Source organism: Bubalus kerabau, chromosome 2 (assembly GCF_029407905.1).
Source record: "Bubalus kerabau isolate K-KA32 ecotype Philippines breed swamp buffalo chromosome 2, PCC_UOA_SB_1v2, whole genome shotgun sequence".
Taxonomy (NCBI): Eukaryota; Metazoa; Chordata; class Mammalia; order Artiodactyla; family Bovidae; genus Bubalus; species Bubalus kerabau.
In genome coordinates this window covers 37426590-37451991 of record NC_073625.1, presented here as the reverse complement: position 1 = coordinate 37451991, position 25402 = coordinate 37426590, and the positions used below count along the sequence as shown (strand labels likewise).

General features: G+C 37.1%; 1 long non-coding RNA gene across 3 annotated transcripts in view; it reads left to right on the top strand.

Moving 5' to 3' along the window:
- LOC129643219 (uncharacterized) overlaps window positions 1–25402 on the top strand; it is a 95895-nt gene that overhangs the window by 45207 nt on the left and 25286 nt on the right. For 2 of the 3 annotated variants that reach the window (XR_008710165.1, XR_008710164.1), the window contains one exon: window positions 13660–13736. The exons of the other annotated variant lie outside the window; for it this stretch is intronic. This is a non-coding gene — a long non-coding RNA (uncharacterized LOC129643219). The remainder of the gene's footprint in view (window positions 1–13659; window positions 13737–25402) is intronic. 3 annotated transcript variants of the gene reach the window in all.

Sequence of the window (25402 nt, the reverse complement as noted above, 5' to 3'; positions counted from 1 at the left end):
GGCACAAAGTGAAATAAGTTCTGGGTTAGATAATTAACACTCTGCCCCTACACCACTCTATTTTGCAGGTGATTAGCCTGAGACATAGAAAGCTAAGTAACTTATCATGGACCAAGTAGACCACCTGTAGAATATTTCTTTTTTTAGTAGGTATTAGATTTATCAGTGTTATCTGGGGGTATCCTATGTACAGTACCATATGCTGATTTATAGATAATTACTGTCTTTAAAGGCTAAAACTACAGGGAAAGTCTGTTGAAGATTAACTGCCTTGAACTTTTAGGAACAACTTATTCTCAGAGAAATTATAACTTTCAGAATTAGATGTACTTTATTCAATATAAATTAACAAAAATAATAGAAGTAAAATACACACTTATATAAAGGAGGAAAAATAATTTAGGGGCTTAGATTTAAGGTATATGGATAGATTAGAGGTCTGGGGTGGAAACATAAGGTTATAACCTTAGTGAGAAAATGAATTTACAGAATTTTCTTTCTTCTTTGATGCCGCTGAAAGTTTACACCCTTTTTCTTTCGAAAGGCTCTATGGTGAGAGTGCTGTGGTGTATGTGTGCTCCTTATTGAATGTGAATGTTTATGGGGAGAGAGCAATATTCATGTTTCTTTCCCACTAACAAAAAACAAAGTAGAGTTTGCAGGTTTCAGAGAATAGATTAAGTAAGTACTTCCACTCTCAGTTACTTCTCGCATCTGTTAACGTTGCAACATGTTCTCTCCTTTTAGGAATAAACAGATTACAAATTAAACTTACAGTGAAGAAGGTTGTTGCTGCTGCTGTTCAGTCACTAAGTCATGTCAGATTCTTTGTGACCCCATGTACTGCAGCACGCCAGACTTCTCTGTCCATCACTATCTCCATGAATTTCCTCAAATTCATTTCCACTGAGTCAGTGATGCCATCCAGCTATCTCATTCTCTGTCATCCCCTTCTCCTCTTGCCCTCAATACTTCCCAGCAACAGTCTTTTCCAATGAGTTAGCTCTTCGCATCAGGTGGCCAAAGTATTGGAGCTTCAGCTTCAGCATCAGTCCTTCCAATGAATTTCAGGGTTGATTTTCCTTTATAATTGACTAGTTTGATCTCCTTGCTGTCCAAGGGACTCTCAAGAGTCTTCTCCAACACCACAGTTCAAAGCATCACTTCTTTGGCACTCAGCCTTCTTTATGGTCCAGCTCTCACATCCATACACGACTACTGTAAAAATGATAGCTTTGACTATATGGACCTTTGTTGGCAATGTGATGTCTCTTTTTTAAAACACTATCTAGGTTTGACATAGCTGTTCTTCCAAGAAAGAAATGTCTTTTAATTTTGTGGCTGCAGTCACCATCTGTAGTGATTTTGGAGCCCAAGAAAATGAAATCTGACACTGTTTCCACATTTTTCCTATCTATTTGCCATGAAGTGATAGGACTGGATGCTGTGATCTTAGTTTTGTGAATGTTGAGTTTTAAGCCAGCTTTTTCATTCTCTTCTTTCACTTTCATCAAGAAGCTCTTTAGTTCCTCTTCACTTTCTGCCATTAAAGTGGTATCATCTGCATATCTGAGGTTGTTGATATTTTTCTTGACAGTCTTGATTCCAGCTTGTGATTCATTAGCCTAGCATTTCACATGACGTACTTAGGATGCATCTGCATATGGTCCCATTACTTCATGGCAAATAGATGGTGAAACAATGGTAACAGTGACAGACTTTATTTGGAGGGCTCCAAAATCACTGCAGATGGTGACTGCAGCCATGAAATTAAAAGACGCTTGCTCCTTGGGAGAAAAGCTATGACAAACCTAGATAGCATATTAGGAAAAAAAAAAGACGTTACTTTACGGACAAAGGTCTGTCTAGTCAAAGCTATGGACTTTCCAGTAGTTATATATGGATGTGAGAGTTGGACCATAAAGAAAGCTGAGGGCTGATGAGTTGATGCTTTTGATCTGTGATGTTGGAGAAGACTCTTGAGAGTCCCTTGGACAGCAAGGAGATCAAACCTGTCAATCCTAATGGGAATCAGACCTGAATATTAATTGTAATGACTGATGCTGAAGCTGAAGCTTCAATACTTTGGCCACCTGACGTGAAGAACAGACTCATTAAAAAAATACCCTGATGCTGGGAAAGATTGAAAGCAGGAGGAGAAGGGGATGACAGAGGATGAGATAGTTGGATGGCATCCCCAACTAGATGAACATGAGTTTGAGTAAGCTCTGGGAGTTGGTGATGGACAGGGAAGCCTGGTGTGCTGCAGTTCATGGGGTCACAAAGCGTTGGACATGACTGAGCAACTGAACTGAACTCTGCATATAAGTTAAATAACCAGGGTGACAATATACAGCCTTGATGTACTAATTTCCCAATTTGGAACCAGTCCATTGTTCGATGTCTGGTTCTAACTGTTGCTTCTTGACCTGCGTACAGGTTTCTCAGGAAGCAGGTAAGGTTGTCTGATATTACCATCTCTATAAAAATATTACACAGCTTATTGTCATCCACACAGTCAAAGTCTTTAGCATAGTCAGTGAAGCAGAAGTTGATGATTTTTGGAATCCCCTAGCCTTTTCTATGATCCATCGTATGTTGGCAATCTGATCTCTGATTCCTCTGCCTTTTAAGTCCAGCTTACACATCTGAAAGTTCTCAGTTCATGTATTGCTGAAGCCTGGCTTAAAGGATTTTGAGCAACATCTTTCTGGCATGTGAAATGAGCTCAAATTCTGCTGAAACTTTGGTCTGGTAGCTTAGTTTGAAAAGAAACAAGAGGAAAAGTAGGCCAATTTCGGTGTAATTAAGGAATTTCTAGACTTGAAAGAAGATAGTGAAAATCAGTGGGTGTTTGTTAGAGCTCAAGAAATCAGGCTCAGGACTTGGAGAAAATGGCAAAATTCTGCCAATTGTATAGGCATAGGAGGGTAATGTTTCTCAAGGTGCATTCTGCCAAGGCATGAACACATGTATCTTGATCAATATGTGTATAGGATATGTTTTCTATTGTAAACATTGTATATATAAATTATATATGTGTATAATTTTAGTGTGATATTTAGCCAGGAGAATGTCAACAGAAAGTGAGACTTCAGGTTCTGTAACAATGTCTAGACTAAGTCATATCCAGCTACAGATATGAGACATAGTTAATTTGACAGTTCAAGGTCTCATAAAGGAAAAGTAATTCTTACTAGAAAGTGTAAACAATTTGTTTCATGAGTATAGACCATAGAAGGCAATATATTATTATTATTGTGTCAAAAGACACTTCTATAATGGACCAAGTACATAGTGCAAATGCAATGAAATAGTTGATTTAGCCTTTAGGAAACTCACTTAGTGTATGTTACTGTGAATTTAGTGTTTTTAATTTTGTCACATTCTGTACCAAAATGTGCTTAAACCTTTACCAAAAATGCTTATAGTCAAAGCTGTGAACCAAACATCCAGAGGCAGAGAACCACTAAAGTAAGTTTCACAATGTACAATTTTCAAAAAAATGAAAAAAAAAAAAAAAAAAAGAATACCTCTAATACTGGGTCTGATCATAGTTTTAAACTCCTTCATTACAAATAATTTTATAGCTTACTATATAATGACATAATGGAAAAATAAGAACTGAATTATTAGAATTCTAAAATTGGCTTGAAAATCACTTTTATGCTTTCATACCAACATATTTCGTTTATATTCTACCCAAAAGAGTTTGTCCATGATGAGCTACTGTAGTCAGCAATCTGATCAGTAATGTAACTGGGCCATTAACTATCTTTGGCATGTTTTTGAGACAAGAGTCAGTTGCATAATTCACATGCATTAATACTAGAATAATATATTTTACATCATATATTTTTAATAATTTTCAGAATATGTAGGTGACTGATTTTAGAAAAAAATAGGTGAATTGCTCTACCAATTTTTATTTTCTGTAAAGTGTTCTGTAAAATCATTTCAGCATCCTCTCCTGATTAAATAAAAAGTAAACAAAAAAATGTTATCCAAAAAAAAAAAAAAAGGAAGAAAAGAGCCTTAACTAGCTCACTGAAACCTTTACATCAATCCCTCCATAAAAGCAACACAATCCAGGAAAACACTGCCAGGATCAGCATTGTTGGAAATCTGGAATCTAACTAATGGCTTGCAGCAACCAGTGAAATGCTTTTATTTAAAAAAGAGGGGGTGAAGCTGAATCTCAGTAAGACTGCAGAGTGTGGTGGTGTTTTAACTTAGTCAGGTCCCATTTCCTACTCGCCACTTTGGTAGTGGCCTTGAAGATAATAGCCCACATTCCCTCTACAGATGCCAGTTCTGGAGGCAGCAGATTGGATCTCATTTGCAAAGGATTGTTGTTCTTTGGTTTTGATTAGTGTAGTACCTGGACAAAAGGGCAATGTTTGTTAAAAGCATTTACAGACAACATATTAGTTGCTGCTGCCTGGGGCAGCAGATGAAAGTTGGAGCAAAAAATAGACTAACCGAAAAAGCTTAGGAAGAACGTCTGGGGATTGAGATTTTTGAGGGAATAAGAACTTTAAAAATCTCTGACATATTCCTGGATATCTTCAAGGTCATGGTGACGCCCCAGGCTGTGCACTTGTTCAGGAAAGACATGAGAAGGCCCTACTCTTTCACTTCAGGCTGACCTTCAAGTTCTGCACAAACAGGAAGTGAGAGCTAAGGCAGAGTTCAAACTAGTTGAGTGGTAAAGGCATGCCTCAAACACACAGTGTGGGTCTACAAACACCATCCAATCACTAGCTGACAGTAAGCTAACAGATTTTAGTGGCTAAATATGACAGAAGATACAGATTTTACAAAATAAATTCAGAAAAATAGCTGGGCAAACAAATCTAAGTAGCAGAAAACAAGCCCTGGGAAAGGGAAAGAATAGATTTATAGAGTAGCCATGTTATAGTATTTTAAATATCCAATTTTCAGAAGAAAGACATCTATAGAAGAAGATAGAGTATAGTTAATAAAAACTGTCTCTATGGGAGCCAAGATATGGAGTTTAACACCTAAAGACTTTAAATCAGCTATTTAAAATCAGCTCAAACAGATAAAGGAAACCATGGCCAAAGAACTAAAGGAGGACATGAGAATTATGTTTTACCAAATAAAGAATATCAATGAAGAGATTAAAATTATGAAATGAAACCAAACAGAAATTCTGGCACTGAAAACTACAAAAACTGGAATGAAAAATTCAATAGAAGGGCTCAACTGCAGAATTGAATATGGAGAGGAAAGAATCAGTGAGCCTGACAATGGGTCAATTGAGACTGTCAAGTTTGAATAATAGAAATATAAAAAAAGAATTAAGAAAAATGAACAGAGACTAAAAGTCATGTGAGGTACCATCAAGCTTATTGATATAGGTATAATGGGAGGCTCAGAAGGGGAGAGAGAAAGGGGGCAGAATAAATATTTGAAGAGGTAATAAAAGCAAAGACACATCATACTCAAATTCTCAAAAACCAAAGGCAATCCTGAAAACAGGAGCATCTTGTCACATACAAGGAAGGAATCCTCAATAAGAGAATAACATCTGGTAATGCCTTGGAAACTGTGAGGCCAGGAGACAGTGGGCTGACACATTTGAATTTCTGAAAGGAAAAAATTGCCTTTTAAATTGAAGGAGAAAGTAATACATTTCCAGATACATAAGAGTTCATTGCTAGTAGGCCTACCCTACAGAAAGTGCAGAAATAAAAAGTCCTTCAGACTGAACCTTCTCAACCTGACAAAGGGCATTCCTGAAAGGCCCACAGCCATTGTCATGTAATGGCTGGACTGAAGCATATCTTCTAAGGATTCAGTATCCAAACTACATAAAGAACTCTTACAACTCAACAACAAAATTACAAAATGAGCAAAGGATTCAAACAGACATTTCCCTTAAGAAGTTTTACAAATAGCCAATAGCATATGAAAGATGCTTAACATTAGTAGTCTTTAGGGAAATACAGATCAAACCCACATTGAGGTACTATTTCACACCAATATGATGGGTGTAGTAAAAAAAAATTAATAAGTATTGTTGAGGATATTGAGAATTTGGAGCCCTCATATATTTCTGGTGGGAGGTAAAATGCTACCACGGTGGGGAACAATTTGGCTGTTCCTCAAAACTAGGTATATACCCAAGAGAAGTGAAAACATGTTCAAGCAAATAGTTATATATGAGGATTTATAGCAATATTACTAACGATCTCCAAAAGGTAGAAACAACCCAAATTTTATCAGTTGATGTATGGATCAAAAAATGTGTAATATCCATGCAATGAAATATATTTAGCCATCAAAAAAGATTGAATTACTGCTACATGATAAAATATGGGCAAACCTGAAAGCTTTTACTTTTAATAAGTGAAAGAAGGCAGGTACACCAGACCTCGTGTATTAGATTTTGTTTGTGTGAAACATCCAGAATGAGGAAATTTAGAGACAAGGAAGTCATGAGACAAAAAGTGGTTGCTCAGTGCCAGGGGAGGAGGGAATGAGGAATGGCAGCTTAATGGATATGTGGTTTCTTTTTTGGATGATGGAAATTATCCAGAATTGGGTAGTGGTGATGTTTGTACAACATTTTGAATATACTATATAAGCTGCTGAAATGGTATGTGTTAAAATGGTAAGTTTAAGCTATGTGAATTTTATCTCAATTTAAAAATAAAACTAAATTATTCTGCTTGGAAAAAAAAACCTTTTTTTTAATTTTTAATTTTTATTTTTTAAATTTGAATTGGAGGCTAATTACTTTACAGTATTGTAGTGGTTTTTGCCATACATTGACATGAATCAGCCACGGGTGTACATGTGTCCCCATCCTGAACCCCCTACCTTCCTCCCTCCCCATCCCATCCCTCAGGGTCATCCCAGTGCACCAGCCCTGAGCACCCTGTCTCATGCATCAAACCTGGACTGGCAGTCTATTTCACATATGATAATATACACGTTTCAATGCTATTCTCTTAAATCATCCCACCCTCACCTTCTCCCATAGAGTCCAAAAGTCTTTTCTTTACATCTGTATCTCTTTCGCTGTCTCGCATATAGGGTCATCGTTACCATCTTTCTAAATTCCATATATATGCATTAATATACTGTATTCATGTTTTTCTTTCTGCTTACTTCACTCTGTAGGATAGGCTCCAGTTTCATCCACCTCATTAGAACTGATTCAAATGAATTCTTTTTAATAGCTGAGTAATATTCCATTGTCCATCTAGTCAAGGCTATGGTTTTTCCAGTAGTCATGTATGGATGTGAGAGTTGGACTGTGAAGAAAGCTGAGCACCAAAGAATTGATGCTTTTGAACTGTGGTGTTGGAGAAGACTCTTGAGAGTCGCTTGGACTGCAAGGAGATCCAACCAGTCCATTCTAAAGGAGATCAGTCCTGAGTGTTCTTTGGAAGGAATGATGCTAAAGCTGAAACTCCAGTACTTTGGCCACCTCATGCGAAGAGTTGACTCATTGGAAAAGACTCTGATGCTGGGAGGGATTGGGGGCAGGAGGAAAAGGGGACGACAGAGGATGAGATGGCTGGATGGCATCACTGACTCGATGAACGTGAGTTTGAGTGAACTCCGGGAGTTGGTGATGGACAGGGATGCCTAGAGTGCTGCAATTCATGGGGTCGCAAAGAGTCAGACGCGACTGAGCGACTGAACTGAACTGAACTGATTCCATTGTGTATATGTACCACAGCTTTCTTATCCACTCGTCTGCTGATGGACATCTAGGTTGCTTGGAAGGAAAACCTTTACTTCAGGCCTTCCATCTTCTTCCTAGGTTCAAGGCCCCCACAGACTCCTCCTCTCAATATTTTACATTTTCCTGTGAATAACTTCTGAGAGACAAATTCTTTTTCCAAAAGTCATTCTGCTAAAATTCAAGGGTATAGGTTTCCTGTTTTTCTTTGAATCAGTTTGAGGTACAATTTATGAAAATGAAGTAAATTTGAATAATTCTGAAAAAATAGCTGTAAGATCATTATCTTACATTACCTTATTGTTGGTTAAGTGAAAAGTCAAAGTGAAAGTTGCTCAGTCGTGTCCGACTCTTTGCGACCCCATGGACTGTAGTCCATGGAATTCTCCAGGCCAGAATACTGGAGTGGGTAGCCTTTCCCTTCTCCAGGGCATCTTCCCATCCCAGGGATCGAACCCAGGTCTCCTGCATTACAGGTGGATTCTTTACCAGCTGAGCCACAAGGGAAGCCCATTGTTAGCTAAGTGTGGCAAAATCATGAACTAAATTTGGATCAGTATAAATTACCTTTGTGGAAGTTGCCAGACTAGCCAGTTCTGCACCATAACCTCAAAGTTTCTTTTATTAAAAAAAAAAACAACAACAACACTGTTTTGTTTCCAATTTCTGATCAAAGGACTTCAGTTGACAAACAGTCACAAAATGAGTGTGTTGATGCCTTCTCCAGAACACCTTCCTCTGCAGTGTCAATGGGATCTTGTCATCCTCTGGGGCCTCTAGGCAAAAGCTGCATTCCCAGTGGGTGGTCACAGTAGAACCTGTCCTGTGACTTCACTGTGGTTCTCTGAGCAATTTACCCTGGGTGACTTTCAGATGATCATATCTCCAGTTCACTGAGCTGAATCTGTTTTAGCTCCCATTCTAATGGAGTGAATTACTATGTTAATCTTTCGCTTCTCACTTTTATTTATCTAGTCTCTTTATACCCTCTTGGGAATATGTGAAAATATTCTGCAGAATTTTTTCTATCTTGAGACACAATTAACACTATTTGAAGTAGAGATTTATGAATAGTGTACATTCATAATATATTTTTCTCAATAGTTAGAAGTAATGATTATAATAATTAGTGTAAAATATTTTGATCACCATATACATACTTTTTTCTCTTTATACCAAACAGCCATTGGAATTATTTTTACCCTACATATGGCCCTCTTAAAAAGTATATTGTGTTTTGTATCCAACAAAGAAATTTATTGAGACCTCAAGAATCAGATTATATTTTATAAAATTGAACTTGGACTTACTTTACCTTACCAAGAAAAATATAGTGTTAATGTAAATTTCTTTACAAAATAATTTTATGAAAAAATTTTTTGAAGTTTAATTTATATTGTAGTAGTAAGAATAACAAAATTAAATGTCATGCGACTATATATGTGAATGTCATATGGCTACTAGCCTATAGTCAAGTAATTAATGAGCTGTTTGAGAAATAAATAATGTCTTTAAACTGAATATTCTCTTCTGGTAGTAATTTAATATCACCTTTTAATAACTGAAGGAGAAGCATCCTAGAATTTTGCTGAAAACATCTGAGGCTAAATTTTTGCTTAATATTAAACAGTAATAAAACTACATTCTTTAAAAAAACATACATTCTGTATATGTTTTTTTATTTAAAGGACTGAGTTGCATGCTTATTTCTAATATTTTATTCTTACTACTGCTATTATAGGAATATTATATTAATAGTTATGTGTAAACCCAAAGAGAGCAAAATATATGTATTCAGTTCTGAATAGTATTCTACTGGCTCTTTATCAGATACCACACTTGCAATTACTTATGTGTAAATTATCTACATTATCTTTGGTCTGAGTTTCTCACTCTCACTGTACTAATGGTCTTAGTAAGCCTGGACCACCGTGGCAGTGAAATTAGCTCCATGACAAGAAGATAGGTCAGATAATAGAGTGACTTCATGTAAGTGGGTTTTGTCTTGCTTATGATTATTGGTTTTGCTGGCTAAGACATTTGAGAAATAGTTTACAATGATAAAAATATGTGCAAATATTCTCTTACATCAATATATTTGTAAATATTCTTAATTACATCTTCTGATAATATTGTTGACTTCCACTGAAAATCCCTATTATTTGTAATTGACTAAACTGACATTTTTTTCTCGGCATGCCCATGGTATCAAAGATTGATTTCTGAAGGTTTTATTTATACAGAAAGTTGGATTAGTTACCACAGTGTAAACAATTTAAGAATGTCTTATCTTCATAGTCTCCATGTTGTCCTCAGCGGGCCATCACTGTATGCTGAACACAGGTTAAATACTTTATGGTCACTACATATTATGTCTGTTTGGCATAAATAGATTTTAGTATGTTAGAACTGCTTAAATTGTGTTCAAAGCAAAACTGTATATCATGAAGAGTTTTGCAGTTTGCTTTTTGAAGACTATGTTAATGAACCAATACTCTGTTTTATGTTATAGCGGAGCACTGAAATTAGCTCCTTTAGGTGACAGAGCTGTTGATCCTTGACCAGCTTCCCCAGGAAAGAACTCTTTTAAGTCTGGTGCTGTGCTGTAAACACACTCCCATTTATTCCAGCTAATGAGAAACAGGTCATCTGGAAATGTGTCTCTGAGGAAAATACTGAGTAAATCTTTAGAAAACAAAGCTCTCTAGATTGATTGAAAAGATAATTTTGATAAGATGTTGTAAGCGAAATATAATATCAAGCTAGAAAGTAGGCAAATCAGATATGAAATTCACTTGGATGTGTCAGCTTAGGCTTTGGACCGAGCAAGTGAAGGTATTGAGAAAGATGTTTGCATTCATGGAGTCTCCTCTGGTTTCCTCTCCCCCTGCAGTCTTATCATTGCCTCCCTCCCACCCCCAACTCTTCTGTCCTGCTGGGAGTGTGTCCCTGGTCTTCTTATCTCTCTTTGGGATCAGTCAGGCTGTCTCTTCCACTTGCTCTTCTGTTATAAGGTGTCTAATAGTTTATAGTCTTTTAATCTTCTGGCACTTCCTGTGGACAGTTTCAAATAGCTTCTGTAGCTGCTTTAGATCCTTTAATTTGAAAAGCTATTAACTTTTGAATAAATAGTCTTCATTATTGGAAAGCTTTGCAAGGCTGTGCCTTACTGAGCATTGATTTTTGTCCTTGGAGAATACATTTACCCAAGATAGAATTTTTTTGCTTAGGGTAAAATTTATAATAGAAAATAAGTGACAAGACTTGTTTATTTTTCTATAGCTTCTCATCCAACTTTAAATCTCTTGGCTCTCTATATCTATATTCTTCAACTCCTTGAGAGGACATGAATTACTTACTGGTCATTAACTTATGTATAAATGCAAGTGGAATTCCCATTCCAGATAGATTCACTGGTTCATTCTAAGCAATCCTCTAAATTTATTTCTCATACCTATTCCTTTCCATCCTTTGCCACCATCAAATGTTGAGTTGTTTTCCTGATGCTACCAAAGGGGCAGTATTAGCAGTAACTTCACATTATCAGACAATCTTCCTCTAGAAAACACTTGTGGGTTTTATTTTTCTGTAAGAAGGTGAGAGTGAAGTGAAGTTGCTCAGTCGTGTCTGACTCTTTGTGACCCCATGGACTGTAGCGTATCAGACTCCTCTGTCCATGGGATTTTCCAGACAAGAGTGCTGGAGTGGGTTGCCATTTCCTTCTCCAGAGACTCTTCCTGACCCAGGGATCGAACCTGGGTCTCCCACATTGCAGGCAAACGCTTTACTGTCTGAGCCACCAGGGAAGCAAGAAGGTGAGAAAGTCTATATAAAACTTCATTTAGCCAATATTATTGTGTGATTTCCCCTAATAAAAAATGTCATGTAGTATGATAGAAGTTTTTCACTAATTTAAGAATTTTTTTTTCCATTTAGTAGCTGAAGAATACATGAATTTTGGAGATATCACATATGCTGTGCAGAGTGTAGGTCCTAAAGAAACTAGAGTATAGAAAAATAACCTGGTAATCTCCCTGGAAGATTAATACCTGGAAGAAAAATAACCTGGTAATCTCCCTGGAAGATTGCACCTACTATTAAATAGCACTGCTACCACTACTGCTAGTATAGTGTCGCATTTTCGTGGCAGTTTCTCTTTCCATAGCTTCTGTTACTTCCAGTGTGGTAACGAAAGAGAAACAGACATTTCCTTGTGAACTTTTAAATGCTTCTCATTTGTACTTCACAATTGCTTAATGATAGAGGTATAGCAGGTAATATCAGTGATATTTCAATGGAGTTTCTAAGAGGTTAAATGAATTACTTGATCAAGTTTACTAGGTTAGTTGTAGATATCTGCTGATTTTGCTGTTTGTGATCTATGAATAGCCAGTAGATATAAATGTATGGGCCACAGATGTTTGGAGTCCTTTAAACTTATTTCAAAGAGGCTCATGTCCACACATACATATCTGTACATTAAATACATATTACAGTGATATCTTTATGAGTATTTTTCAATATGATAAATAAAATACAAATTTATTTTAAAATTTTATTGGATTTAAAGTACATTTGTATTATTATGTATTTCTTAAAAAGTAATTACTAAACATAAAATAATTGCCAGACTATTTGGATCCTTTTGGATTTTAAGTAGGAATCTTCATACCAAAAAAGATGCTGGAAACCACTGTACTAAATTATGGCTGGGGTCTCTGGGCTGCAATAAATTTGAGGAGAAGGAAAGGACTGATCCTAATCATAATTGTGAAGAAGCAGAGCTTCTTTGATTTCTCATTCACCTCAGCTTCTGTCCTCATATGTCACACCCCTACTCCTTGTCTATCTTCCTTCTTTCTCCCACATGGAAAACAAACAAACATTATTTTTATTATCGAAAGTTATCTGAATTTTTTAATTAAAATATTTCTAGAATGTCTATTGTAGACCTGGCCATGTACTACACACCCTACATACATCCTTTCCTTTTATTCTTATATCAGCCATGTAACGTATATACTATTATTCACATGTTGCACATGAAGAAACTGAGGTTCAGATAGATTAGCTTCTTCAGGATTACAAAGCTGGTGAATTATAATTTCATAAATTAAAACAAAGTCTACCAAATCCCAATGCCTATATTCTCTCAAAAATAAATCTTTGAATTTATATATTTTGAGGCTTATGTATGAAGCAGAGTAGCTAATGTAGTATTAGAATGTAGGATTTCATTTTGCCACTTCAAAATTAGCATGGTTTTTGAGGGCAGGATTGTGTCTTTCGTGTTCATCCTTGTAACTTCAGCACATTAGCAAAACATCTGACATGGACCAAATGCCTGGTGAAGCCTTTTTAACTCTTTTCTTATTCTTCTCACTTCCTACATTCAGCTGATCAAATGATGCTCTTGATTCTATCTCAGAAATGTCTTTCAGATGTTATTTTACTTTATTTCCATCACCACTTTATTTGTATGGATCCTTGTTATAAACTGAATTTTATCTCCACAAAATCTGTGTGTTAAAGCTCTGATTCCCAAAGTGACTACATTTGGAAGTAGGATATTTAAAGAGTTAAAGTTTAAGTGAGATCATGAGACCATATTGATCTAATCCAGTGTGACATGTATCCTTATAAAAAGAGAAGGAGACATCAGGGAAGCACATACCCAGAGAAAAGGCTGTGTGAGGAAATGGTGAGAGGGGGCTGTCTGCAAGCCAAGGGCAGAGGCCGCAGGAGAAACCGCACCTGCCCTCACCTTCCTCTTGGGCTTCCAGCCTCCAGAACTACGACAGCACATTCCTGTTGCTTATGCCACCCTGGATGTGTATTTTGTTTTGACTGCCCTAGCAAACTAATACAGAGCTCATAATTTGCCATTAAAGAAATTGAAATCATTTTCTTATTTTTCCACTTTCCTATTTTACTATTAGGAGGAAGCCTCTAATTCCCTAGTTTCACATTTGATGAGGTGCCTTCCCACTGATGAGCACAGCTGGCTACATGATGTGTGAGTAGCAGATCTCCATTTCCTGTGACCATTCTGAAGAAGGGCTCAGGACATCCAGAAAAAAATTGCCTCTGGCAGATGCTCAGAGTCTCTTAGATGGGTGTTCAGATCAAGCTCTGCCTGTGTCTTTTCTTACAGTATCTTTCATTGAAACAATTTATATTTTAAAAAGCATTTGAATACAATTTTATCATATGACCTTTTCCTTAAAACACATGTGTGTGTAGGTACCACAACTTCTTTATTCATTCATCTGTTGATGGATGTCTAGGTTGCTTCCATGTCCTGGCTATTGTAAATAGTGTAGTGCTGCAGTGAACGTTGGTGTACATGTGTTTTTTTGAATTATGATTTTCTCAAGTAATTATCCTCCAATTAAAAAAATTTAATTGAAAAAATTGAGGATAAGAAGAATGAGTTAATTAAACTTTATTAATCACCTAATGAGTTCCAGGAATTGCACTGGTTTCCCATTATATTTTAATAAGGTAGTTTACCTTTAGTTGCAACATATCTATAAATGTGGTGAATGTACATTTTAAAAAAATCTGTAACATATAACTATCCAATGTATAGCTGAAAAAAAGATGTAGAGAGTGAGTAAACTGTGCAAGGTCTGACAGACACTGAGGAGTAGAAACAGCCTAGAAAGGCTCATTTAAAAACTCACTGCTCTTTCCACTACATTTAGGAATGACACACCAGATTATATTCTTTTGCTGTGCATAATGGAGTTGCAGCAAACGTATTTATTTGAATTAAACTGCAGGAAAACGCCCAAGGTACTTTCACTTTTCACTTTCATGCACTGGAGAAGGAAATGGCAACCCACTCCAGTGTTCTTGCCTGGAGAATCCCAGGGACGGCGGAGCCTGGTAGGCTGCCGTCTGTGAGGTCACACAGAGTCGGACACGACTGACGTGACTTAGCAGCAGCAGCAGAAATCATTTAAGTTAAGCATAGACTGTATTGTGTCAGACTTCTTACTGAACAAGTATATGCCCCAGGCAATGGAGTTAATCAGGTAGGAAAGAGTAATTTGGATTTGGTGAATCCAGTGAACAAAGATGTTTGAGTCATTTCCAAGGGTTTCAGATCAGATCAGATCAGTCACTCAGTCATGTCCGACTCTTTGCCAACCCATGGATCGCAGCACGCCAGGCCTCCCTGTCCATCACCAACTCCTGGAGTTCACTCAGACTCACGTCCATCAAGTCAATGATGCCATCCAGCCATCTCATCCTCTGTCGTCCCCTTCTCCTCTTGCCCCCAATCCCTCCCAGCATCAGAGTCTTTTCCAATGAGTCAACTCTTCGCATGAGGTGGCCAAAGTACTGGAGTTTCAGCTTTAGCATCATTCCTTCCAAAGAAATGCCAGGGCTGATCTCCTTCAGAATGGACTGGTTGGATCTCCTTGCAGTCCAAGGGACTCTCAAGAGTCTTCTCCAACACCACAGTTCAAAAGCATCAATTCTTCAGTGCTCAGCCTTCTTCACAGTCCAACTCTCACATCCATACATGACCACAGGAAAAACCATAGCCCCAACTAGATGAACCTTTGTTGGCAAAGTAATGTCTCTGCTTTTGAATATGCTATCTAGGTTGGTCATAACTTTCCTTCCAAGGAGTAAGCATCTTTTAATTTCATGGCTGCAGTCACCATGTGTAGTGATTTTGGAGCCCAGAAAAATAAAGTCTGACACTGTTTCCACTGTTTCCCCATCTATTTGCCATGAAGTGATGGGACCAGATGCCATGATCTTCGTTTTCTGAATGTTGAGCTTTAAGCCAACTTTTTCACTATCCACTTTCATCAAGAGGTTTTGTAGTTCCTCTTTACTTTCTGTCATAAGGGTGGTGTCATCTGAGGTTATTGATATTTCTCCCGGCAATCTTGATTCCAGCTTGTGTTTCTTCCAGTCCAGCATTTCTCATGATGTACTCTGCATAGAAGTTAAATAAGCAGGGTGACAATAGACAGCCTTGACGTACTCCTTTTCCTATTTGGAACCAGTCTGTTGTTCCATGTCCAGTTCTAACTGTTGCTTCATGAACTGCATATAGGTTTCTCAAGAGGCAGGTCAGGTGGTCTGGTATTGCTATCTCTTTAAGAATTTTCCACAGTTTATTGTGATCCACACAGTCAAAGGCTTTGGCATAGTCAATAAAGCAGAAATAGATGTTTTTCTGGAACTCTCTTGCTTTTTCCATGATCCAGCGGATGTTGGCAATTTGATCTCTGGTTCCTCTGCCTTTTCTAAAACCAGCTTGAACAACTGGAAGTTCATGGTTCACATATTGCTGAAGCCTGGCTTGGAGAATTTTGAGCATTACTTTACTAGTGTGTGAGATGAGTGCAATTGTGCGGTAGTTTAAGCATTCTTTGGCATTGCCTTTCTTTGGGATTGGAATGAAAACTGACCTTTTCTAGTCCTGTGGCCACTGCTGAGTTTTCCAAATTTGCTGGCATATTGAATGGTTTCAGCCCTTGATAAAGAAGTAAAATGTGTTGTCTAGCCTTAAGTAAGTTAGTGATGATAGAAACATTGAATAAGCTCATTTAGGAGTATAGAGAATCACTGACTAAGGAAATGACAGTCTAATGTATAATTGGTCAATTAGAGCTATTCTCTCTCTGTAATTTTCCTTTGGAAAAATAACAAATTGACCTTCTTGTCTCTGTCTTCTCTTTGAAGTGAGATTGTTTGAATAGTATAAATAGGTTTTCCAGCGCTGGATCCCCTCCACCTGTCAAACCAGAGTAACTCAAGTAATCAGGTTCTCACCCTGCAAAACCAAGGACTGGATACTGACTCCATGTTAAACTTGCCAAGATTTAAATACTCCAAAAATAGTGAATTGAAATTCCTCTATCTTCTCTATAATAGTTAACAAGTCTTCTAATGGAGATGTTTCTAACCAGATTTTTTTTCTTACAATACTAATGATTAAATTTTTGTGTATACTTGACTGGGCTAAGAGGTGTGCATGCAGCTGGTAAAACATTATTTCTCGGTGTCGTCTGAGGGTGTTTCCATATGATATTAGTGTTTGAATCTGTAGAATGGGTAAAGAAGATCTACCCTCACCAATCTGGGTGGACATCATCCAACCAACTGGGGACTCCAGTAGAGCAAAAAGGCAGAGGAAGAGCAAATTTCTTTCTCTCTCTCCTTGAGCTGGTAAGTCCATCTTCTACTGCCCTCAAATGGAGGAGCTCCTAGTTCCCAGGTCTTAAAGCTCAGGCTGAATCAGAACACTGGCTTCCCTGGGTCTCTAGCTGCAGCCAGCAGATGCTGGGGTTCCTCAGCCTCCATAATACATGTTGTTTTTGTTGTTCTTCAGTCGCTCAGTCGTGTCTGACTGTTTGTGACCCCGTGGACTGCAGCATGCCAGGCTTCAGCCAATTCCTATAATAAATAAATGTGGAAGTTTACTTTATTGGTTCTGTTTCTATGGAGAACCTTGACTAATATATTAATGCAAGTATTCTGCTTGTTAGTTCATAACTATTGCTAATGTATAATGTTTATCTGTTTTACAACCTGGCCCTTGGATCTTTGATATTTGAGGCTTTCAAATTGCCTCAAATAAATAATGTTCAATAAATTATGAGTCAAACATAGAGGAAAAAGCCATTTTATGAATTTATATACTTTGAAAGAATAGGTATAAATGTGTCACAAACCACTGGAATGGTATTAAAAAAAGGGCCAACTCTTCCTCCTTTCTACATGTCATTTCTTACCGCTCTAATTTGGTCTTTTAGTTAGGATATGACTCAATAAAGAGAAGCAACAAATCTTTATCTCAATCTACTTTGATCATATTTTACTGTATGTTGAGATTTCCTTTTCTGGGCTATCCAGTTGTTTTATGTCATGATTAAATTGAAAGGAAATGAAATGCTAGTATAGTTAATCTGTTTTTATTTTATTCAGTTCTCTTTATTTTTATCTTTAGTCAGAAACAAACAAAAAGACAGTTGTCATTTTCCAATTTCTTTTTGTGTATTTTGATTTCTTTTCTGGGAATATTTTGATTCCTATACCTGAATAACTATCATAATGGACAATATAATTATGTATTTTCCATCTCAGCTATAAACATGAGCAGTTTGAAGGACATCCATATCTAAAGTCAATGAAACAGTTTCCCTGTGAATGCATTTTGTGATATTATAAATGAAATTATTGTTGCTTAGTGAGAAAATGATCTAAACAGACTACAGGTATTTATGTAAGTATCCATAAATGGCCATGAAAACATAGTGTTAAAGATACTGAACACCTTTCTGGAGAATATCAGGGATTGTTTAACAATAGTAGAAATATAGATTATTCCAGATTTTAGAAAAGGAGTCAAGGGTAAACTATGCTGAGTTGTATGAATACAATTGCATTGTTCATAAGAGAAGGCCTCCAATGATTTGTGACTAAAGAAATTTTTCCAGCACATTAAAAAAAAACCATTGGATCTAAGGAATGATATCATTTTAGAAGCTTGAATCACCAATATAAGGAGAGGATTGTTTATTTTCATTTCAAACTCATTGTGGAATTTTGCAAGCTTAAGTATACCAACGTGTTATAATTTTAGTCCACCATACTGTGTATATTACAAATAGCTCAAAAAGAGATCAAAAGTAAATCTATATTATTGACTGCTTAATTTTTTTATCTGCTAGTTCTCTCATGTAGATAAATTCAACTCAGTTTTAAATTACCTTTGCATCATTGCCAATTGTAACTTTCTACATTAGAAAAAAAAGAAAATAGACCTGATACATTTGACATCTTTTCATAATAACTCTACCTTTCTGAATGTCGATCACAATGTTGCATTTCTAATTGCTTTATTACTTGTGTTTCCAAAATTTATTAGTAAAGATTTAAATATAATTAATTAAAGTTTGTTTTTAGTCATTAAAATACTAATATCAAAATTGTGGATGCAATAAAACTTTGCTTGCCAAATCTCTAATTAACTTGACCATAGTGTAAAATTTTGTTATAAAGGGTTATCTTGTAATATGGCTTCCCATAACCAAAAACAACAGCAATGACAATGATTTTTAGAACCCATGTCTTAGAACTTATGAATTGAACCTAAGCTTTCACTTGTAATAATCATGTCACTTAAACCCAGCTTAACACATTCCACTAGAATTACTCTGTTTCTTTGTTTGTGGTGTAATCATGGGAAGTTCACCTAAGGTAGAGTGGTAAGTGTAGAAAATTCTGGCTGATTGCAACACTTGGGGACAACATTTGGCCTTCCAGTAAAGGATTACTTGGTCCAAAAGTTTTAGCATGCAGCATCTGGTATTCAGGATAACATCATGTTTTTCTAAAAACCCTTGTCAAAGTTCTGGCTGAGTAGCATCCTAGAGTATTTGCAGTACACTGCCAGCTTTTCTTGCCCAGGCAAATCTGCACTGTCAACACACCAGTGGTATCCAGTTAATACCTGTTCATAGCCTACATACTCTTGTAGGCTTGAAAAAGTGAGGCCTTTTTTGTAGCTTGGGAATAGATGTGAACATAGACCATAATTAATTAAACAGCCCACATGTATTGCCATGAAAATAATAGCTTCATGGGGCCTTCAAATCTAATCTAACATCAAACTTTCAGCATCAGAACAGCCTCTTGATAGCCCATGAGTTAATCTGAAATTAGATGAGTAAGGAGCACACATAAGCTTTCCTTTTATTGAATACAAATTAACTACTAAAACTTGGAAAAAATAGCTTTCCCCATGGTGTTGTGATTGGTGATCACAATGGAAAACTGTTCACTCATATTTAAAATACTGATTCAGTGATGGATAATCTTTGAAAGCTTTATTTTTTGTGCCCATTGGAGAATCCAATTTTGCACTGATTCTTAAAGACTATACATACGTAAATCTTTAATTTAGGTGCAACAACAACAAAAATGTTCTCTGAATCAAGACAGGTCTATGTTTAAATTCTGTATCCCTAACTTTACTGAACATGGCCCCGGCCATCAGAGAAGGACCCAGATTACCCCAGAGCCAGTCCCACGCATCAGGAAGCTTCCACAAACCTCTTATCCTTACCCATCAGAGGGCAGACACAATGGAAACCACAATTACATAAAGCTAGCCAAACTGATCACTTGGGTCACAGCCTTGTCTTACTCAATGAAATTATGAGCTATGTGGTATAGGGCCACCCAAGATGGGATGGGTAATGGTGGAGAGTTCTGAAAAAACGTGGTCCACTGGAGAAGGGAATGACAAACCGCTTCATATTCTTGCCTTGAAAACTCCATGAACAGTATGAAAAGGCAAAACGATATGACACTGAAAGATGAACTCCCCAGGTTGGTAGGTGCCCAATATGCTACTGGAGAAGAGTGGAGAAATAGCTCCAGAAAGAATGAAAAGGCTGAGCCAAAGTGAACACAATGCCCAGTTGTGGGTGTGACTGTTGATGGAAGTAAAGTACAGTGCTATAAGAACAATATTGCATAGGAACCTGGAATGTTAGGTCCATGAATAAATAAATTGGAAGTGGTCAAAGAGGAGATGGCAAGAGTGAACATCAACACTTTAGGAATCAGTGAATTAAAATGGACTGGAATGGGCGAATTTAATTCAGATGACCATTATATCTACTACTGTGGGCAAGAATCCCTTAGAAGAAATGGAGTACCCTCACAGTCAACAAAAGAGTCCAGAATGCAGTACCTGGGTGCAATCTTAAAAAACAAAATAATGATCTCTGTTTGTTTCCAAGGCAAACCATTCAATATCACAGTAATCCAAGTCTATACCCCAACCACTAATGCCGAAGAAGCTGAAGTTGAATGGTTCTATGAAGACCTATAAGACCTTCTAGACCTAACACCAAAAAAGATGTCCTTTTCATTGTAGGGGACTGGAATGCAAAAGTAGGAAGTCAAGAGATACCTGGAGTAACAGGCAAGTTTGGCCTTGGAGTACAAAACGAAGCAGGGAAAAGGATAACAGAGTTTTGTCAAGAGAACACACTGGTCATAGCAAACACCCTCTTCCAACAATACAGGAGAAGATTCTACACTTGGACATTACTAGATGGTCAATACTGAAATCAGATTGATTATATTCTTTTCAGACAAAGATGGAGAACCTCTATACAGTCAGCAAAAACAAGATTGGGAGCTGACTGTGGCTCAGATCATGAACTCCTTATTGCCAAATTCAGACTTAAATTGAAGAAAGTGGGGAAAACCACTAGACCATTCAGGTATGACCTAAATCAAATCTTTTATGACTTTACAGTAGAAGTTACAAATAGATTCAAGGAATTATATCTGAAAGACAAATGCATGAAGAACTATGGACTGAGGTTCAGAACATTGTATAGGAGGTGATGATGAAAACCGTCCCCAAGAAGAAATGCAAAAAAGCAAAATGGTTGTCTGGGGAGGCCTTACTAGTAGCTGAGAAAAGAAGAGAAGTGAAAGGCAAAGGAGAAAAGGAAAGATATATCCATCTGAATGCAGAGTTCCAAAGAATAGCAAGGAGAGATAAGAAAGACTTCCTCAGTGATCAATGCAAAGAAATAGAGGAAAACAATAGATTGGAAAAGACTAGGGATCTCTTCAAGAAAATTAGAGATACCAAAGGAATATTTCATGCAAAGATGGGAACAACAAATTACAGAAATGGTATGGACCTAACAGAAGCAGAAGATATTAAGAAGAGGTGGCAGAAGAACTATACACAGAAGAACTATACAAAAGAGATCTTCTGTAGCCCGCCAGGCTCCTCTGACCATGGGTTTCTCCAGGCAAGAATACTAGAGTGGATTGCCATGCCCTTCTCCAGGAGATCTTCCTGACCTGAGGATTGAACCCAGTCTCTTAGATCTCCTCCATTGACAGGAGGGTTCTTTACCACTAGTGCCACCTGTGAAGCCCATATACAGGCAGCCCTTATTCATAATTCTGGAATCCAAACATCATTGAAAATAATTTTTTTTTCTGGCAGCAAAACCAGGCCTGACCTGAGCCCATTTTCAGCAAATCTGACCAGAACTGACAAGAGGTTATTTATGGTTCTTCCTTATTTCATTCTGTGCAGTAATTTATACATTTCACTGAGGTAAAATTAATATTATTGATTGCTAGGAGATACCTCAGATTCTAAAACTTGAATAATTCTTAACTTTGAGACATATTTAGCCTGAATGACTTCATTATAAGGGATTATGTACTTGCAATAACAACTGTGTGTGTTGATATGCTGAGTAAAAAAAAACCAATGAATACTGATTAATAATGCCTGGACAAAGTAGGTATGCTACAGATACTTTCCCCTCTTCCTTCACAGAAACATATCTTCTGCAAAATTACATTCACATGAGACAATTCATTTCTCTCCTTATCCCCCCAATAAAATTGTGATGACCTCATTACAAAAGGGTAATTCCAGTTCAGATCTGTAAAATGTAGCAAAGGAACTATAGTCATTAATTTTAGAATGCTTCTACCACAATATTATAATTTTTAAAAACTTTATGGCTGTGTAGGACAAATTGAGAGTAGCATTGAAACATATATTAATACAGTACCATTTGTGAAATAGATAGCTAATGGGTAGTTGCTGCATATATAACACAGTGCACTCAGCTCAGTGCTCTATGACAACCTAAAGGGGTAGGATGAGGGGAGGGTGGGAGGGAGGTTCAAGAAGGAGAGATATATGAATGCTTACAGCTGATTTACGTTGCCATACAGCAGAAGCCAACACAACATTGTAAAGCAATTATCCCCTAATTAAAAATTAATTTTAAAATGTTTATGCCAGGGATGATTTCTTACTGCCTTGCCTTACTGGATACTCAGAATATGCCTTGTATTTTGACCAATGTATATAGGAAGACCAGTGGGAAATAACTGGAAATAATTCCAAAAAAAAAGAAACCCAGTAAAAATAGGAGAAATTATTTAGAAGGAATGCCTAAATATTCCAGCTGTCTGTTTGATTTTAAAGAATTGATAAAGAGAATAGGCAAAGGACATGTATTTGGACAACATCTAAACCAAGATCAGTAAGAAGACTACTTAGTACTAAATACTCAAAGAAGTGTTATTCTAGTCTACCAGTTCAAAGTGACAATAAGACCATTTATCATTTTGTTTGCGAAAGTGACCATTTTCCAAGTATGTCTTGGCTATTGCCTTATTCATATGAGGCTCTAAATGCTGAAGTCAGAACCAATTTTTCTGAAGCTACATAATGAAGCAGTAATAGCAGTTAGTGAGCAATGTTTTCTTCATCATTGGGGTTACTGAGTGATAGGTTAAAAATGTACAGATAAACTTAGCAAGGAAATTTAAAAGTATTTTCTGAGAAGTCTGTATCTTCAAATACACTATGGAATATAGCAATCATGTCAGTAGTATTAGTGTTTGGCTAACAAACATTCAAGAAGAGGACCAGAAAAATCAATGTAGAAAAATTCATACTGTCAAGAAATGGGGCATGTAGATTTTTTATCTTTCCCCAGAAAGGAGATGAAATATTATGTTTGATACATGAGACTTTCGTTAAAGATTATATTCAAGTGTTAAAAAGATCTCCCTCTCTTTTAGCAACATTGACTTGAACAAATAATTCAACCAGAGGAATATTAACAAGTTTTTGACTGTGTGGATCACACTAAACTGTGGAAAATTCTTAAAGAGATGGGAATACCAGACCACCTGACCTGCCTCTTGAGAAATCTGCATGCAGGTCAAGAAGCAACAGTTAAAACTGGACATGGAACAACAGACTGGTTCCAAATAGGAAAAGGAATATGTCAAGGCTGTATATTGTCACCCTACTTATTTAACTTATATGCAGAGTACATCATGAGAAACGCTGGGCTGGAGGAAACACAAGCTGGAATCAAGATTGCCAGGAGAAATATCAATAACCTCAGATATGCAGATGACACCACCCTATGGCAGAAAGTGAAGAAGAACTAAAGAGCCTCTTAATGAAAGTGAAAGAGGAGAGTGAAGAAGTTGGCTTAAAGCTCAACATTCAGAAAACTAAGATCATGGTGTCCAGTCCTATCACTTCATGGCAAATAGATGGGGAAACAGTGGAAACAGTGTCAGACTTTATTTTTCTGGGCTCCAGAATCACTGCAGATGGTGAGTGCAGCCATGAAATTAAAAGACACTTACTCCTTGGAAGGAAAGTTATGACCAACCTGGACAGCATATTCAAAAGCAGAGACATTACTTTGCCAACAAAGGTCCATCTAGTCAAGGCTATGGTTTTTTTCATCAGTCATGTATGGATGTGAGAGTTGGACTATAAAGAAAGCTGAGTACCGAAGAATTGATGCTTTTGAACTGTGGTGTTGGAGAAGACTCTTGAGAGTCCCTTGGACTGCAAGGAGATCCAACCAGTCCATCCTAAAGGAGAACAGTCCTGGGTGTTCATTGGAAAGACTGATGCTGGAGCTGAAACTCCAATACTTTGGCCACCTGATGTGAAGAGCTGACTCATTAGAAAAGACCCTGATGCTGGGAAAGATTGATGGCAGAAGGAGAAGGGTATGACAAGAGGATGAGATGATTGGATGGCATCACTGACTCAATGGACATGGGTTTGGGTGGACTACAGGAGTTGGTGATGGACAGGGAGGCCTCGTGTGCTGCAGTTCACGTGGTTGCAGAGTCGGACACAACTGAGCAACTGTACTGAACTGAACTGAATATGGTGAAAATCAGACAATGGCATTTTACATCCTGGGAAAGAATGTCACTACCTGTGCTCTGAGTGTTTCCGTTCTTGTCAGGACATCTTACTGTATCACTCTAGAGAGTAGAAAACACGAAGTACATTGTTGTTTATGAGGATATTGGACTGGTATAAAAAGAGAATGAACGTCAAATGTTTGTGGGAATAAATCAACACAAATAAGCAAAATAGAGGACGTCAGTCTATCTGAAGAGAGATTTTACCAAAAAAAAAAAAAAAAGAGAGTTGTAATTAATATCCATCATTTCCTTAACTTGGTGACTCACAGACTCCTAAAAAGTTTCCTTATAGCCTCCTAGGAATGTCTTAACATGTACTTTTGAGAAATATTGTGCTGTATCAGTGTGATGGTTAGTTTTATGTGTCAACTTGGCTAGACCGTGGTGCTCAGTGATTAAATCAGATGCTAATCTAGGTGTTGCTCCAAAAGTATTTTGCCCATGTGGTTAGCATCTACTATCTTTAAGTAAAGAAGATGACTAGATAATTTGGGAAATCTTCATTCAAACAGTTGAAAACCTTGAGAGTAAAAATTGAACTTTCTTTCATGAAGAAGAAATTCTACCTCAGTCCTGCAGCAACAGCTCTTGCCTGAGTTTCCAGCATACTGTCTTGCCCTGCAAATTTCACTTCTGCAAGCAAGCCCTCATGATTCCATGAGCCAATTCTTTAATTCTGTTTCTCCTGGAGAACCCTGGCTCATATCACTGCAATCACTGTATTATATGTCCTATTTGGGAAATGTATAGACAGTTCAAATGGCTATTGAACCATTCTCAGTCTTCCATAATTGTAGATTAATACCTTATATTTGTATTGAAAAAGCAATTGTTGTTCAGTCACCAAGTTGTGTCCAACTCTTTGCAACCTCATGGATGGTGTAGCGTAGCACA